Consider the following 17,018-nt stretch of genomic DNA (forward strand, 5'->3'; position numbering starts at 1 on the left):
TTTCCCCGCTCTCTGTCCACTATTTCCCTTCTTTCTGTCCACTATTTCCCCGCTCTCTCCACTATTTCCCCGCTCTCTCCACTATTTCCCCGCTCTCTGTCCACTATTTCCCCATTTCTTCTCATTTGCCTCGGTCTCCTCCATATAGTAACTCTGTTCCCCAGTATGGCCATACTTTCTTGCCTGTTACTTATGGGAACTCCGCCTCCCATGTCTCTCTTTTTCAGGGTAACTCAGGTTTGGGTTTCAGCATCGCAGGAGGAACCGATAACCCACATGTGGGAGATGACCCCAGTATTTTCATCACCAAGATCATTCCAGGTGGAGCAGCTGCACAAGATGGCCGACTCAGGTAGGTGCCGTTTTCCGTCCGTGCCTTCTGTGGCCCTTGTGGCCCCTACACTGTCGTGGCTTTCAGGGCCCTTTATGGTTTGCTTGCAGTCTGATAGTTTTATTGCACTGACGTCCGGCCATACACCAATAAGGTGTCCATGAATTGGTGGAGGAACATTGATGGAGTATAAAGATGTCTGACCCCATAGAGACCGGCCATGGAGAGACGTCAGCGTTACCGGAGGTTGTCCCAATGTATGGTTACCCTCTATAGAGACAACTCCTCCTCCTCAGTGTCCTCAGGGCAGTCTTAGGGCACAGCTTTCCTGCTTCTCGAAGGGTCTGGTTCCTCCATTACAGGGGTGCGGCAAAGATCCTCAAAATGTAGAGATACATATAGAAAAGTCCTATAGGAGACAGAACAATCTCACCAGGACAAGAGATGGATTAACCCCTTCCTGCAACGGACATTTTTCGATTTTCGTTTTCCACTTTTGACTCCCCCACCCCCTACCAAAGCCCATAAGTTTTTTTATTTTGGGGATTAATGTGTGGAAGACAAATTTTTCTTCTTGATGCTGCTATAATAATAATAATACATTTTATTTATATAGCGCCAACATATTCCGCAGCACTGTACAATGTGTAGGGTTCAGATACAGAAAGATACAAAACAAAGAACGTCATTTCACACAATGGGACTGAGGGCCCTGCTCGCAAGAGCTTACAATCTATGAGGTAGAGGGGGTGACACGAGGTAGCAGGGGCGGCATTGCTTATACAGGGGTCAGACAATTCTGTAATAGAGGTGACTGTCATTACACAGACAAAGCTTTATGGGCCGTCACCAGTCGTGTCCTGTAACATGTGGATGGAGCTCGGACAAATATGTTAGGCTGAAAAGGCATCAAGAACGGAAGGGTTAGCATTAGGAATTGTGATCGGCCGCTCTGATAAGATGCATCTTTAGTTTGCGTTTGAAACTGTAGAAGTTGGGAGTTAATCTGATTGTCGGGGGTAGAGCATTCCAGAGAAGTGGTGCAGCTCGGGAGAAGTCTTGTATACGAGCGGGGGAGGTTCTGATAAGAGAGGATGGAAGTGTTAGGTCATTGAGTGAGCGGAGAGCGGGGGTTGGGCGGTAGACAGAGATGAGGGAGGAGATGTAGGGAGGTGCGGCATTATGGAGAGCCTTGTGGGGGAGGGGGAGAACTTTATATTTTATTCTATATTGAATAGGCAGCCAATGTAGCGACTGGCACAGACCGGAGGCCTCGCTGTAGTGACCGGCACAGACCGGAGGCCTCGCTGTAGTGACCGGCACAGACCGGAGGCCTCGCTGTAGTGGCCGGCACAGACCGGAGGCCTCGCTGTAGTGGCCGGCACAGACCGGAGGCCTCGCTGTAGTGGCCGGCACAGACCGGAGGCCTCGCTGTAGTGGCCGGCACAGACCGGAGGCCTCGCTGTAGTGACCGGCACAGACCGGAGGCCTCGCTGTAGTGGCCGGCACAGACCGGAGGCCTCGCTGTAGTGGCCGGCACAGACCGGAGGCCTCGCTGTAGTGACCGGCACAGACCGGAGGCCTCGCTGTAGTGGCCGGCACAGACCAGAGGCCTCGCTGTAGTGGCCGGCACAGACCGGAGGCCTCGCTGTAGTGGCCGGCACAGACCGGAGGCCTCGCTGTAGTGGCCGGCACAGACCGGAGACCTCGCTGTAGTGGCCGGCGCAGACCGGAGGCCTCGCTGTAGTGGCCGGCGCAGACCGGAGGCCTCGCTGTAGTGACCGGCGCAGACCGGAGGCCTCGCTGTAGTGACCGGCGCAGACCGGAGGCCTCGCTGTAGTGACCGGCGCAGACCGGAGGCCTCGCTGTAGTGACCGGCGCAGACCGGAGGCCTCGCTGTAGTGACCGGCACAGACCGGAGGCCTCGCTGTAGTGACCGGCACAGACCGGAGGCCTCCCTGTAGTGGCCGGCACAGACCGGAGGCCTCGCTGTAGTGACCGGCACAGACCGGAGGCCTCGCTGTAGTGACCGGCACAGACCGGAGGCCTCGCTGTAGTGACCGGCACAGACCGGAGGCATCACTGTAGCGTCTAGCCTGATAGATGAGCCTGGCCGCTGCATTCAGAATAGATTGTAGAGGGGAGAGTTTAGTGAGGGGAAGACGGATTAGTAAGGAGTTACAGTAGTCAAGGCGAGAATGAATCAGAGAGACAATAAGTGTCTTTAGTGTATCTCTGGTAAGGAAAGGGCGTATTCTGGAGATGTTTTTGAGGTGGAGGTGACATGAACGTGCGAGTGATTCAATATGAGGGGTGAAGGTAAAGGTCTGAGTCACACATGACCCCGAGGCAGCGGGCCTACTGCCTAGGAGTTATAGTAAGGCCTGAGACTGCAATGGATATATCAGGGACAGATCTGTTAGAAAGTGGAAACAGTAGTAGCTCAGTCTTAGAGAGATTTAGTGTCAGATAGAGCGAGGACATGATATTAGAGACAGCAGAGAGACAGTCACTGGTGTTCTGTATGAGTGCAGGGGTGATGTCACGGGAAGATGTGTATAATTGGGTGTCATCAGCATAAAGATGGGACCTGAAGCCAAATCTGGCGATGGTTTGTCCAATGGGGGCTGTGTAGAGAGAAAAGAGCAGGGGGCCGAGGACCGAGCCCTGAGGAACCCCAACAGCAAGGGAAAGAGGGGAGGAAACAGAGCCCGCAAATGATAGACTGAAAGTGCGGTCTGAGAGATAAGAGGAGAACCAGGAGAGCGCAGTGTCATTGAGGCCGACTGAGCGGAGCAGAGTGAGGAGGAGATGATGGTCAACAGTGTCAGAAGCTGCAGAGAGGTCCAGAAGAATAAGAAGAGAGAAGTCACCATTGGATTTAGCCATTAGGAGATCATTGGAGACTTTTGTGAGAGCCGTGTCAGTAGAGTGCAGAGCGCGGAAACCAGATTGTAAGGGGTCAAGCAGAGAGTTAGCAGAGAGATAGCGGATTAACCGAGAATAGACCAGGCGTTCCAAGAGTTTAGAGATGAAGGGGAGGTTAGAGACAGGTCGATAGTTAGCAGCACAGGATGGGTCCAGGGAGGGTTTTTTCAGTAGCGGGGTTATAACAGCATGCTTGAAGGAGGATGGGAAGATTCCAGAAGAGAGAGAGAGGTTAAATATTTTAGTAAGGTAAGTAGTGACAGCAGGGGACAGAGATTGGAGAAGGTGTGAGGGGAAGGGGTCACTGCTGCAGGTTGTGAGGCGAGATGAAGAAAGTAGCTGGGAGACTTCCTCTTCTGTAACAGGTTCAAAAGATGAGAATGGACAGTCTGAAGTGCGGCTGGTGAGGGGATCAGTACTATTGTAGGTGGTGGGATCAATGCCACCTGGGGCTTGGGCAGTAATTTCCTGACGGATCTTATCAATTTTATCATGGAAATACATGGCCAGGTCATCAGCACTAAGGTCTGTGAATGGCGTCTGCACCTTGGGCTGCTATTTAATATTCTGTATAATGTCCCGGGAAGGTGGAAAATAACCCAGAGTCTGTGTCCCCCCCCTGTATTCTGTGTCCCTCCCCCATTCTATGTGTCCCCCCTGTATTCTATGTGTCCCCCTGTATTCTATGTGTCTCCCCCCTGTATTCTATGTGTCCCCCTGTATTCTATGTGTCCCCCTGTATTCTATGTGTCCCCCTGTATTCTATGTGTCCCCCTGTATTCTATGTGTCCCCCTGTATTCTATGTGTCCCCCTGTATTCTATGTGTCCCCCTGTATTCTATGTGTCCCCCTGTATTCTGTGTCCCCCCTGTATTCTATGTGTCCTCCTGTATTCTATGTGTCCCCCTGTATTCTATGTGTCCTCCTGTATTCTATGTGTCCCCCCCCGTATTCTATGTGTCCCCCCCGTATTCTATGTGTCCCCCCCGTATTCTATGTGTCCTCCCTGTATTCTATGTGTCCCCCCCCTGTATTCTGTGTCCCTCCCCCATTCTATGTGTCCTCCCTGTATTCTATGTGTCCTCCTGTATTCTATGTGTCCCCCCTGTATTCTATGTGTCCTCCTGTATTCTATGTGTCCTCCTGTATTCTATGTGTCCCCCCCTGTATTCTATGTGTCCTCCCTGTATTCTATGTGTCCCCCTGTATTCTATGTGTCCCCCTGTATTCTATGTGTCCCCCCTGTATTCTATGTGTCCTCCCTGTATTCTATGTGTCCCCCTGTATTCTATGTGTCCCCCTGTATTCTATGTGTCCCCCCCTGTATTCTATGTGTCCCCCCTGTATTCTATGTGTCCTCCCTGTATTCTATGTGTCCCCCCTGTATTCTATGTGTCCTCCTGTATTCTATGTGTCCCCCCTGTATTCTATGTGTCCTCCTGTATTCTATGTGTCCTCCTGTATTCTATGTGTCCCCCCCTGTATTCTATGTGTCCCCCCCCTGTATTCTATGTGTCCCCCCTGTATTCTATGTGTCCCCCTGTATTCTATGTGTCCCCCTGTATTCTATGTGTCCCCCTGTATTCTATGTGTCCCCCTGTATTCTGTGTCCCCCCTGTATTCTATGTGTCCTCCTGTATTCTATGTGTCCCCCTGTATTCTATGTGTCCTCCTGTATTCTATGTGTCCCCCCCGTATTCTATGTGTCCCCCCCGTATTCTATGTGTCCCCCCCGTATTCTATGTGTCCCCCCCGTATTCTATGTGTCCCCCCCGTATTCTATGTGTCCCCCCCCGTATTCTATGTGTCCCTCCCCCATTCTATGTGTGTCCTCCTGTATTCTATGTGTCCTCCTGTATTCTATGTGTCCCCCCCTGTATTCTATGTGTCCCCCCCTGTATTCTATGTGTCCCCCCTGTATTCTATGTGTCCCCCTGTATTCTATGTGTCCCCCTGTATTCTATGTGTCCCCCTGTATTCTATGTGTCCCCCTGTATTCTGTGTCCCCCCTGTATTCTATGTGTCCTCCTGTATTCTATGTGTCCCCCTGTATTCTATGTGTCCTCCTGTATTCTATGTGTCCCCCCCGTATTCTATGTGTCCCCCCCGTATTCTATGTGTCCCCCCCGTATTCTATGTGTCCCCCCCGTATTCTATGTGTCCCCCCCGTATTCTATGTGTCCTCCCTGTATTCTATGTGTCCCCCCCCTGTATTCTGTGTCCCTCCCCCATTCTATGTGTCCCCCCTGTATTCTATGTGTCCTCCTGTATTCTATGTGTCCTCCCTGTATTCTATGTGTCCTCCCTGTATTCTATGTGTCCCCCTGTATTCTATGTGTCCCCCCTGTATTCTGTGTCCCCCCTGTATTCTGTGTCCCCCCCCCTGTATTCTATGTGTCCCCCCCCTGTATTCTATGTGTCCCCCCTGTATTCTATGTGTCCCCCCTGTATTCTATGTGTCCCCCCTGTATTCTATGTGTCCCCCCTGTATTCTATGTGTCCCCCCCCCTGTATTCTATGTGTCCCCCCCCCTGTATTCTATGTGTCCCCCCCCCTGTATTCTATGTGTCCCCCCCCTGTATTCTATGTGTCCCCCCCCCTGTATTCTATGTGTCCCCCCCCCTGTATTCTATGTGTCCCCCCCTGTATTCTATGTGTCCCCCCTGTATTCTATGTGTCCTCCTGTATTCTATGTGTCCCCCTGTATTCTATGTGTCCTCCCTGTATTCTATGTGTCCTCCCCTGTATTCTATGTGTCCCCTCCTGTATTCTATGTGTCCCCCCTGTATTCTATGTGTCCCCCCTGTATTCTATGTGTCCCCCCTGTATTCTATGTGTCCCCCCTGTATTCTATGTGTCCCCCCTCCTGTATTCTATGTGTCCCCCCTGTATTCTATGTGTCCTCCTGTATTCTATGTGTCTCCCCCCTGTATTCTATGTGTCCTCCCTGTATTCTATGTGTCCCCCCCTGTATTCTATGTGTCCCCCCTGTATTCTATGTGTCCTCCCTGTATTCTATGTGTCCCTCCCTGTATTCTATGTGTCCTCCTGTATTCTATGTGTCCCCCCTGTATTCTATGTGTCCCCCCTGTATTCTATGTGTCCCCCCTGTATTCTATGTGTCCCCCTGTATTCTATGTGTCCCCCTGTATTCTATGTGTCCCCCTGTATTCTATGTGTCCCCCTGTATTCTGTGTCCCCCCTGTATTCTATGTGTCCTCCTGTATTCTATGTGTCCCCCTGTATTCTATGTGTCCCCCTGTATTCTATGTGTCCCCCCTGTATTCTATGTGTCCCTCCCTGTATTCTATGTGTCCTCCCTGTATTCTATGTGTCCCTCCCTGTATTCTATGTGTCCTCCTGTATTCTATGTGTCCCCCCTGTATTCTATGTGTCCCCCCTGTATTCTATGTGTCCCCCCCTGTATTCTATGTGTCCTCCTGTATTCTATGTGTCCCCCCTGTATTCTATGTGTCCCCCCCCTGTATTCTATGTGTCCCCCCTGTATTCTATGTGTCCCCCCTGTATTCTATGTGTCCCCCCTGTATTCTATGTGTCCTCCTGTATTCTATGTGTCCTCCCTGTATTCTATGTGTCCCCCTGTATTCTATGTGTCCCCCCTGTATTCTGTGTCCCCCCCCCTGTATTCTATGTGTCCCCCCCCCTGTATTCTATGTGTCCCCCCTGTATTCTATGTGTCCCCCCTGTATTCTATGTGTCCCCCCTGTATTCTATGTGTCCCCCCTGTATTCTATGTGTCCCCCCCCCTGTATTCTATGTGTCCCCCCCCCTGTATTCTATGTGTCCCCCCCCCTGTATTCTATGTGTCCCCCCCCCCTGTATTCTATGTGTCCCCCCCCCTGTATTCTATGTGTCCCCCCCCCTGTATTCTATGTGTCCCCCCCTGTATTCTATGTGTCCCCCCTGTATTCTATGTGTCCCCCCTGTATTCTATGTGTCCTCCCTGTATTCTATGTGTCCTCCTGTATTCTATGTGTCCCCCTGTATTCTATGTGTCCTCCCTGTATTCTATGTGTCCTCCTGTATTCTATGTGTCCTCCTGTATTCTATGTGTACCCCCCCTGTATTCTATGTGTCCCCCCTCCTGTATTCTATGTGTCCCCCCTGTATTCTATGTGTCCCTCCTGTATTCTATGTGTCCTCCTGTATTCTATGTGTCCTCCTGTATTCTATGTGTACCCCCCCTGTATTCTATGTGTACCCCCCCTGTATTCTATGTGTCCTCCCTGTATTCTATGTGTCCCCCTGTATTCTATGTGTCCTCCTGTATTCTATGTGTCCCTCCCTGTATTCTATGTGTACCCCCCCTGTATTCTATGTGTACCCCCCCTGTATTCTATGTGTCCTCCCTGTATTCTATGTGTCCCCCTGTATTCTATGTGTCCCCCTGTATTCTATGTGTACCCCCCCTGTATTCTATGTGTCCTCCCTGTATTCTATGTGTCCCCCCTGTATTCTATGTGTCCCTCCTGTATTCTATGTGTCCCCCCCCCTGTATTCTATGTGTCTCCCCCCTGTATTCTATGTGTCCCCCTGTATTCTATGTGTCCCTCCTGTATTCTATGTGTCCCCCCTGTATTCTATGTGTCCCCCCCCCTGTATTCTATGTGTCCCCCTGTATTCTATGTGTACCCCCCCTGTATTCTATGTGTCCTCCCTGTATTCTATGTGTCCTCCCTGTATTCTATGTGTCTCCCCCCTGTATTCTATGTGTCCTCCTGTATTCTATGTGTCCCCCCTGTATTCTATGTGTCCCCCCCTGTATTCTATGTGTCCCCCCCCTGTATTCTATGTGTACCCCCCCTGTATTCTATGTGTCCTCCCTGTATTCTATGTGTCCTCCCTGTATTCTATGTGTCTCCCCCCTGTATTCTATGTGTCCTCCTGTATTCTATGTGTCCCCCCTGTATTCTATGTGTCCCCCCCTGTATTCTATGTGTCCCCCCCTGTATTCTATGTGTCCCCCTGTATTCTATGTGTCCCCCTGTATTCTATGTGTCCCCCTGTATTCTATGTGTACCCCCCCTGTATTCTATGTGTCCTCCCTGTATTCTATGTGTCCCCCCTGTATTCTATGTGTCCTCCTGTATTCTGTGTCCCCCCTGTATTCTATGTGTCCTCCCTGTATTCTATGTGTCCTCCCTGTATTCTATGTGTCTCCCCCCTGTATTCTATGTGTCCTCCTGTATTCTATGTGTCCTCCTGTATTCTATGTGTCCCCCCTGTATTCTATGTGTCCCCCCCTGTATTCTATGTGTCCCCCCTGTATTCTATGTGTCCCCCTGTATTCTATGTGTCCTCCTGTATTCTATGTGTCCCCCCTGTATTCTATGTGTCCCCCCCTGTATTCTATGTGTCCCCCCTGTATTCTATGTGTCCCCCCTGTATTCTATGTGTCCCTCCTGTATTCTATGTGTCCTCCTGTATTCTATGTGTCCCCCCCTGTATTCTATGTGTCCCCCCTGTATTCTATGTGTCCCCCCTGTATTCTATGTGTCCCTCCTGTATTCTATGTGTCCCCCCTGTATTCTATGTGTCCCCTCCTGTATTCTATGTGTCCTCCCTGTATTCTATGTGTCCTCCTGTATTCTATGTGTCCTCCCTGTATTCTATGTGTCCCCCCTGTATTCTATGTGTCCCCCCTGTATTCTATGTGTCCCCCCTGTATTCTATGTGTCCCCCCTGTATTCTATGTGTCCCCCCTGTATTCTATGTGTCCCCCCTGTATTCTATGTGTCCCCCCTGTATTCTATGTGTCTATGAGTTCTGTCGTCAGCACTGTTGGTGGCTCAGTAGTCTGCACTGTTGGGGGCTCTGTAGTCAGCACTGTTGGGGGCTCTGTAGTCAGCACTGTTGGGGGCTCTGTAGTCAGCACTGTTGGGGGCTCTGTAGTCAGCACTGTTGGGGGCTCTGTAGTCAGCACTGTTGGGGGCTCTGTAGTCAGCACTGTTGGGGGCTCTGTAGTCAGCACTGTTGGGGGCTCTGTAGTCAGCACTGTTGGGGGCTCTGTAGTCAGCACTGTTGGGGGCTCTGTAGTCAGCACTCTAGGTGGCTCAGTAGTCAGCACTCTAGGTGGCTCAGTAGTCAGCACTCTAGGTGGCTCAGTAGTCAGCACTCTAGGTGGCTCAGTAGTCAGCACTCTAGGTGGCTCAGTAGTCAGCTCTGTGGGTGGCTCAGTAGTCAGCACTGTGGGTGGCTCAGTAGTCAGCACTGTGGGTGGCTCAGTAGTCAGCACTGTGGGTGGCTCAGTAGTCAGCACTGTGGGTGGCTCAGTAGTCTGCACTGTGGGTGGCTCAGTAGTCTGCACTGTTGGGAGCTCAGTAGTCTGCACTCTGGGTGGCTCAGTAGTCAGCACTCTAGGTGGCTCAGTAGTCAGCACTCTAGGTGGCTCAGTAGTCAGCACTCTAGGTGGCTCAGTAGTCAGCACTCTAGGTGGCTCAGTAGTCAGCACTGTGGGTGGCTCAGTAGTCAGCACTGTGGGTGGCTCAGTAGTCAGCACTGTGGGGAGCTCAGTAGTCTGCACTGTTGGGAGCTCAGTAGTCAGCACTCTAGGTGGCTCAGTAGTCAGCACTGTGGGTGGCTCAGTAGTCAGCACTGTGGGTGGCTCAGTAGTCAGCACTGTGGGTGGCTCAGTAGTCAGCACTGTGGGTGGCTCAGTAGTCAGCACTGTGGGTGGCTCAGTAGTCAGCACTGTGGGTGGCTCAGTAGTCAGCACTGTGGGTGGCTCAGTAGTCAGCACTCTAGGTGGCTCAGTAGTCAGCACTCTAGGTGGCTCAGTAGTCAGCACTCTAGGTGGCTCAGTAGTCAGCACTCTAGGTGGCTCAGTAGTCAGCACTGTGGGTGGCTCAGTAGTCAGCACTGTGGGTGGCTCAGTAGTCAGCACTGTGGGTGGCTCAGTAGTCAGCACTGTGGGTGGCTCAGTAGTCAGCACTGTGGGTGGCTCAGTAGTCAGCACTGTGGGTGGCTCAGTAGTCAGCACTGTGGGGAGCTCAGTAGTCTGCACTGTTGGGAGCTCAGTAGTCAGCACTCTAGGTGGCTCAGTAGTCAGCACTGTGGGTGGCTCAGTAGTCAGCACTGTGGGTGGCTCAGTAGTCAGCACTGTGGGTGGCTCAGTAGTCAGCACTGTGGGTGGCTCAGTAGTCAGCACTGTGGGTGGCTCAGTAGTCAGCACTGTGGGTGGCTCAGTAGTCAGCACTGTGGGTGGCTCAGTAGTCAGCACTGTGGGAGGCTCAGTGTCACAATACCCTTTCTATTTTCTAGAGACCAATGGCTGGGAACAGTGAGTCTAGCAATAGTAATACACAAATAGACTTACAGTCCGTTCTGTGGAAGGCAGGGAGGCTTGGCCGGAAGCAGCGGTCCTATACTCAGCAGGAGGGCTTGCTGGAGGCTGTAGTTCCACGGCTCCTGTGGACCGGGTGGATTGCAAGTCTTAGGTAGCAGGAGGACTTGCTGGGGGTAGTGGTTCCAGGTAGCAACCAACTTGCAGGTAATTAACCAACTTGGAACAGTCAGTTTGAGCTTGAGGACCTTGCAGAAGACAGGCTACTGAAACCAATACCCAGGCAACTGGGCAATCACAGCACACATGCTAAATAATCAAGAATCAGGAAATCAGGGGAAGTCACAGGCAGGAAACACCAAAAACTCCATCTTCACTGCTGGCAAAAAAAGAGTTCAATAAAATAAGATCCTGACTCTCAGTAGTCAGCACTGTTGGTGGCTCAGTAGTCAGCACTGTTGGGGGCTCTGTAGTCAGCACTGTTGGGGGCTCTGTAGTCAGCACTGTTGGGGGCTCTGTAGTCAGCACTGTTGGGGGCTCTGTAGTCAGCACTGTTGGGGGCTCTGTAGTCAGCACTGTTGGGGGCTCTGTAGTCAGCACTGTTGGGGGCTCTGTAGTCAGCACTGTTGGGGGCTCTGTAGTCAGCACTGTTGGGGGCTCTGTAGTCAGCACTGTTGGGGGCTCTGTAGTCAGCACTCTGGGTGGCTCAGTAGTCAGCACTGTTGGGAGCTCAGTAGTCAGCACTCTAGGTGGCTCAGTAGTCAGCACTCTGGGTGGCTCAGTAGTCAGCACTCTGGGTGGCTCAGTAGTCAGCACTCTGGGTGGCTCAGTAGTCAGCACTGTGGGAGGCTCAGTAGTCAGCACTGTTGGGGGCTCAGTAGTCAGCACTGTTGGGGGCTCTGTAGTCAGCACTGTTGGTGGCTCTGTAGTCAGCACTGTTGGGGGCTCTGTAGTCAGCACTGTTGGGGGCTCTGTAGTCAGCACTGTTGGGAGCTCAGTAGTCTGCACTGTGGGTGGCTCAGTAGTCTGCACTGTGGGTGGCTCAGTAGTCTGCACTGTGGGTGGCTCAGTAGTCTGCACTGTGGGTGGCTCAGTAGTCTGCACTGTGGGTGGCTCAGTAGTCTGCACTGTTGGGGGCTCAGTAGTCTGCACTGTTGGGGGCTCTAGTCTGCACTGTGGGAGGCTCAGTAGTCAGCACTGTGGGTGGCTCAGTAGTCAGCACTGTGGGTGGCTCAGTAGTCTGCACTGTGGGTGGCTCAGTAGTCTGCACTGTGGGTGGCTCAGTAGTCTGCACTGTGGGTGGCTCAGTAGTCTGCACTGTTGGTGGCTCAGTAGTCTGCACTGTTGGGGGCTCTAGTCTGCACTGTGGGAGGCTCAGTAGTCAGCACTGTGGGAGGCTCAGTAGTCAGCACTGTGGGTGGCTCAGTAGTCAGCACTGTGGGTGGCTCAGTAGTCAGCACTGTGGGTGGCTCAGTAGTCAGCACTGTGGGTGGCTCAGTAGTCTGCACTGTTGGGAGCTCAGTAGTCTGCACTGTTGGGAGCTCAGTAGTCAGCACTCTAGGTGGCTCAGTAGTCAGCACTCTGGGTGGCTCAGTAGTCAGCACTGTGGGTGGCTCAGTAGTCAGCACTGTGGGTGGCTCAGTAGTCAGCACTGTGGGTGGCTCAGTAGTCAGCACTGTGGGTGGCTCAGTAGTCAGCACTCTGGGTGGCTCAGTAGTCAGCACTCTGGGTGGCTCAGTAGTCAGCACTGTGGGTGGCTCAGTAGTCAGCACTGTGGGTGGCTCAGTAGTCAGCACTGTGGGTGGCTCAGTAGTCAGCACTGTGGGTGGCTCAGTAGTCAGCACTGTGGGAGGCTCAGTGTCACAATACCCTTTCTATTTTCTAGAGACCAATGGCTGGGAACAGTGAGTCTAGCAATAGTAATACACAAATAGACTTACAGTCCGTTCTGTGGAAGGCAGGGAGGCTTGGCCGGAAGCAGCGGTCCTATACTCAGCAGGAGGGCTTGCTGGAGGCTGTAGTTCCACGGCTCCTGTGGACCGGGTGGATTGCAAGTCTTAGGTAGCAGGAGGACTTGCTGGGGGTAGTGGTTCCAGGTAGCAACCAACTTGCAGGTAATTAACCAACTTGGAACAGTCAGTTTGAGCTTGAGGACCTTGCAGAAGACAGGCTACTGAAACCAATACCCAGGCAACTGGGCAATCACAGCACACATGCTAAATAATCAAGAATCAGGAAATCAGGGGAAGTCACAGGCAGGAAACACCAAAAACTCCATCTTCACTGCTGGCAAAAAAAGAGTTCAATAAAATAAGATCCTGACTCTCAGTAGTCAGCACTGTTGGGGGCTCTGTAGTCAGCACTGTTGGGAGCTCAGTCGTCAGCACTGTTGGTGGCTCAGTAGTCAGCACTGTTGGGGGCTCAGTAGTCTGCACTGTTGGGGGCTCAGTAGTCTGCACTGTTGGGGGTTCAGTAGTCTGCACTGTTGGGGGCTCAGTAGTCAGCACTGTTGGGGGCTCAGTAGTCAGCACTGTTGGGGGCTCAGTAGTCAGCACTGTTGGGGGCTCAGTAGTCAGCACTGTTGGGGGCTCTGTAGTCAGCACTGTTGGGGGCTCTGTAGTCAGCACTGTTGGGGGCTCTGTAGTCTGCACTGTGGGTGGCTCAGTAGTCTGCACTGTGGGTGGCTCAGTAGTCTGCACTGTTGGTGGCTCAGTAGTCTGCACTGTTGGTGGCTCAGTAGTCTGCACTGTTGGTGGCTCAGTAGTCTGCACTGTTGGTGGCTCAGTAGTCTGCACTGTTGGTGGCTCAGTAGTCTGCACTGTTGGTGGCTCAGTAGTCTGCACTGTGGGTGGCTCAGTAGTCAGCACTGTTGGGAGCTCAGTAGTCAGCACTGTTGGGAGCTCAGTAGTCAGCACTGTTGGGAGCTCAGTAGTCAGCACTCTGGGTGGCTCAGTAGTCAGCACTGTTGGGAGCTCAGTAGTCAGCACTGTTGGGAGCTCAGTAGTCAGCACTGTTGGGAGGCTCTGTAGTCAGCACTGTGGGTGGCTCAGTAGTCTGCACTGTTGGGAGCTCAGTAGTCAGCACTGTTGGGAGCTCAGTAGCCAGCACTGTTGGGAGCTCAGTAGTCAGCACTGTTGGGAGCTCAGTAGTCAGCACTGTTGGTGGCTCAGTAGTCAGCACTGTGGGAGGCTCAGTAGTCAGCACTGTTGGGGGCTCAGTAGTCAGCACTGTTGGGAGCTCAGTAGTCAGCATTGTGGGTGGCTCAGTAGTCAGCACTGTTGGGAGCTCTGTAGTCAGCACTGTTGGTGGCTCAGTAGTCTGCACTGTTGGTGGCTCAGTAGTCAGCACTGTTGGGAGCTCAGTAGTCAGCATCGTGGGTGGCTCAGTAGCCAGCACTGGGTAACTGATGACGTCCGGGCACCAGAGGTAAAATGGCGCCTCGGTCAGCTTTCACCAATGTGCCTGAGGGGTTAATGCTCTCAATCAGTGTGAGCCCTGATCACGGGCATTAGCACATAGTGTCTGCTGTATAAATCAGGAGCTACGGCTCCCGAGTGGCCGCTATTGTTAAACACCCGGCATCCGCCATACTAGTACAGCAGATTTCAGGAAGGGGTTAAGTATAACGAGAGTGAGAGTAGATGACACCAAATCATCAAAGGAGTCAGACTCCCACCCTAACAAGGGCAGTACCATTACTTGCCCTAAATACACCCCACCTGATGCGTTTCATAGCCCTTTGACCACTACTCATCAGGGGATATTAAAGGACGAACTCAATCATTCCAGGTATGCCCCAACCGTGAACGTAGGGGGAGCTCTCACACTGGTGAAAGATGCTCAGGATGATGAAAGAATGAACCTGGTCAATGTACTGGCTCAGTCATCAGCACTATTGGTTTCTCAGTGGTTATCATTCACTGTTGGAGGCTTAGTAGTCAGCACTGTGGGTGGCTCAGTAGTCAGCACTGTGGGTGGCTCAGTAGTCAGCACTGTTGGGAGCTCAGTGGTTATTATTCACCGTTTGTGGCTCAGTAGTCAGCATTGTTGGTGGCTCAGTAGTCAGCACTGTTGGTGGCTCAGTAGTCAGCACTGTTGGTGGCTCAGTGGTCAGCACTGTTGGTGGCTCCGTAGTCAGCTCTGTTGGTGGCTCAGTAGTCAGCTCTGTTGGTGGCTCAGTAGTCAGCTCTGTTGGTGGCTCCGTAGTCAGCACTCTGGGTGGCTCAGTAGTCAGCTCTGTTGGTGGCTCAGTAGTCAGCTCTGTTGGTGGCTCCGTAGTCAGCACTCTGGGTGGCTCAGTAGTCAGCTCTGTTGGTGGCTCAGTAGTCAGCTCTGTTGGTGGCTCGGTAGTCAGCACTGTTGGGAGCTCAGTAGTCTGCACTGTGGGAGGCTCTGTAGTCAGCACTGTTGGTGGCTCAGTAGTCTGCACTGTTGGGGGCTCAGTAGTCTGCACTGTTGGTGACTCTGTAGTCAGCACTGTTGGTGGCTCAGTAGTCTGCACTGTTGGGAGCTCAGTATTCAGCACTGTTGGGAGCTCAGTAGTCAGCACTGTTGGTGGCTCAGTAGTCAGCTCTGTTGGTGGCTCCGTAGTCAGCACTCTGGGTGGCTCAGTAGTCTGCACTGTTGGTGGCTCAGTAGTCAGCACTGTTGGTGGCTCAGTAGTCTGCACTGTTGGTGGCTCAGTAGTCAGCACTGTTGGGAGCTCAGTAGTCAGCACTGTGGGAGGCTCAGTAGTCTGCACTGTTGGTGGCTCAGTAGTCAGCACTGTTGGGAGCTCAGTAGTCAGCACTGTTGGTGGCTCAGTAGTCTGCACTGTTGGGAGCTCAGTATTCAGCACTGTTGGGAGCTCAGTAGTCAGCACTGTGGGAGGCTCAGTAGTCTGCACTGTTGGTGGCTCAATAGTCAGCACTGTTGGTGGCTCAATAGTCAGCACTGTTGGTGGCTCAGTAGTCTGAACTGTTGGTGGCTCAGTAGTCTGCACTGTGGGTGGCTCAGTAGTCAGCACTGTTGGTGGCTCAGTAGTCAGCTCTGTTGGTGGCTCAGTAGTCAGCACTGTTGGTGGCTCAGTGGTCAGCACTGTGGGTGTCTCAGTAGTCAGCAATGTGGGTGCCTCAGTAGTCAGCACTGTTGGTTGCTCCGTAGTCAGCTCTGTTGGTGGCTCAGTAGTCAGCTCTGTTGGTGGCTCAGTAGTCAGCTCTGTTGGTGGCTCCGTAGTCAGCACTCTGGGTGGCTCAGTAGTCAGCTCTGTTGGTGGCTCAGTAGTCAGCTCTGTTGGTGGCTCGGTAGTCAGCACTGTTGGGAGCTCAGTCGTCAGCACTGTTGGTGGCTCAGTAGTCAGCACTGTTGGGAGCTCAGTAGTCTGCACTGTTGGTGGCTCAGTAGTCTGCACTGTTGGTGACTCTGTAGTCAGCACTGTTGGTGGCTCAGTAGTCTGCACTGTTGGTGGCTCAGTAGTCAGCAACGGTGGGAGGCTCTGTAGTCGGCACTGTTGGGAGCTCAGTAGTCAGGACTGTTGGAGGCTCTGTAGTCAGCACTGTGGGTGCCTCAGTAGTCAGCACTGTTGGTGGCTCAGTAGTCAGCTCTGTTGGTGGCTCCGTAGTCAGCACTCTGGGTGGCTCAGTAGTCTGCACTGTTGGTGGCTCAGTAGTCAGCACTATTGGGAGCTCAGTAGTCTGCACTGTTGGTGGCTCAGTAGTCTGCACTGTTGGTGGCTCAGTAGTCAGCACTGTTGGGAGCTCAGTAGTCAGCACTGTGGGAGGCTCAGTAGTCTGCACTGTTGGTGGCTCAATAGTCAGCACTGTTGGTGGCTCAATAGTCAGCACTGTTGGTGGCTCAGTAGTCTGCACTGTTGGTGGCTCAGTAGTCTGCACTGTTGGTGGCTCAGTAGTCTGCACTGTTGGTGGCTCAGTAGTCAGCACTGTTGGGGGCTCTGTAGTCAGCACTGTTGGGGGCTCTGTAGTCTGCACTGTTGGGGGCTCTGTAGTCAGCACTGTTGGGGGCTCTGTAGTCAGCACTGTTGGGGGCTCTGTAGTCAGCACTGTTGGGGGCTCTGTAGTCAGCACTGTTGGGGGCTCTGTAGTCAGCACTGTTGGTGACTCTGTAGTCAGCACTGTTGGTGGCTCAGTAGTCTGCACTGTTGGGAGCTCAGTATTCAGCACTGTTGGGAGCTCAGTAGTCAGCACTGTTGGGGGCTCTGTAGTCAGCAACGGTGGGAGGCTCTGTAGTCAGCACTGTTGGGAGCTCAGTAGTCAGGACTGTTGGTGGCTCAGTAGTCTGCACTGTGGGTGGCTCAGTAGTCAGCACTGTTGGTGGCTCAGTAGTCAGCACTGTTGGGGGCTCAGTAGTCAGCACTGTTGGGGGCTCTGTAGTCAGCACTGTTGGGGGCTCTGTAGTCAGCACTGTTGGGGGCTCTGTAGTCTGCACTGTGGGTGGCTCAGTAGTCTGCACTGTGGGTGG

General features: G+C 52.7%; 1 protein-coding gene across 2 annotated transcripts in view; it reads left to right on the forward strand.

Moving 5' to 3' along the window:
* The first annotated feature begins 233 nt into the window (after nt 1-233).
* DLG4 (discs large MAGUK scaffold protein 4) overlaps nt 234-17,018 on the forward strand; it is a 37,409-nt gene continuing 20,624 nt past the window's right edge. For both annotated transcript variants that reach the window (XM_075262071.1, XM_075262072.1), the window contains exon 1: nt 234-352. The gene's annotated coding sequence lies outside the window, so the exon portion shown is untranslated. The remainder of the gene's footprint in view (nt 353-17,018) is intronic.

The sequence above is a fragment of the Leptodactylus fuscus genome, unplaced genomic scaffold, assembly GCF_031893055.1.
Source record: "Leptodactylus fuscus isolate aLepFus1 unplaced genomic scaffold, aLepFus1.hap2 HAP2_SCAFFOLD_876, whole genome shotgun sequence".
Lineage (NCBI taxonomy): Eukaryota > Metazoa > Chordata > Amphibia > Anura > Leptodactylidae > Leptodactylus > Leptodactylus fuscus.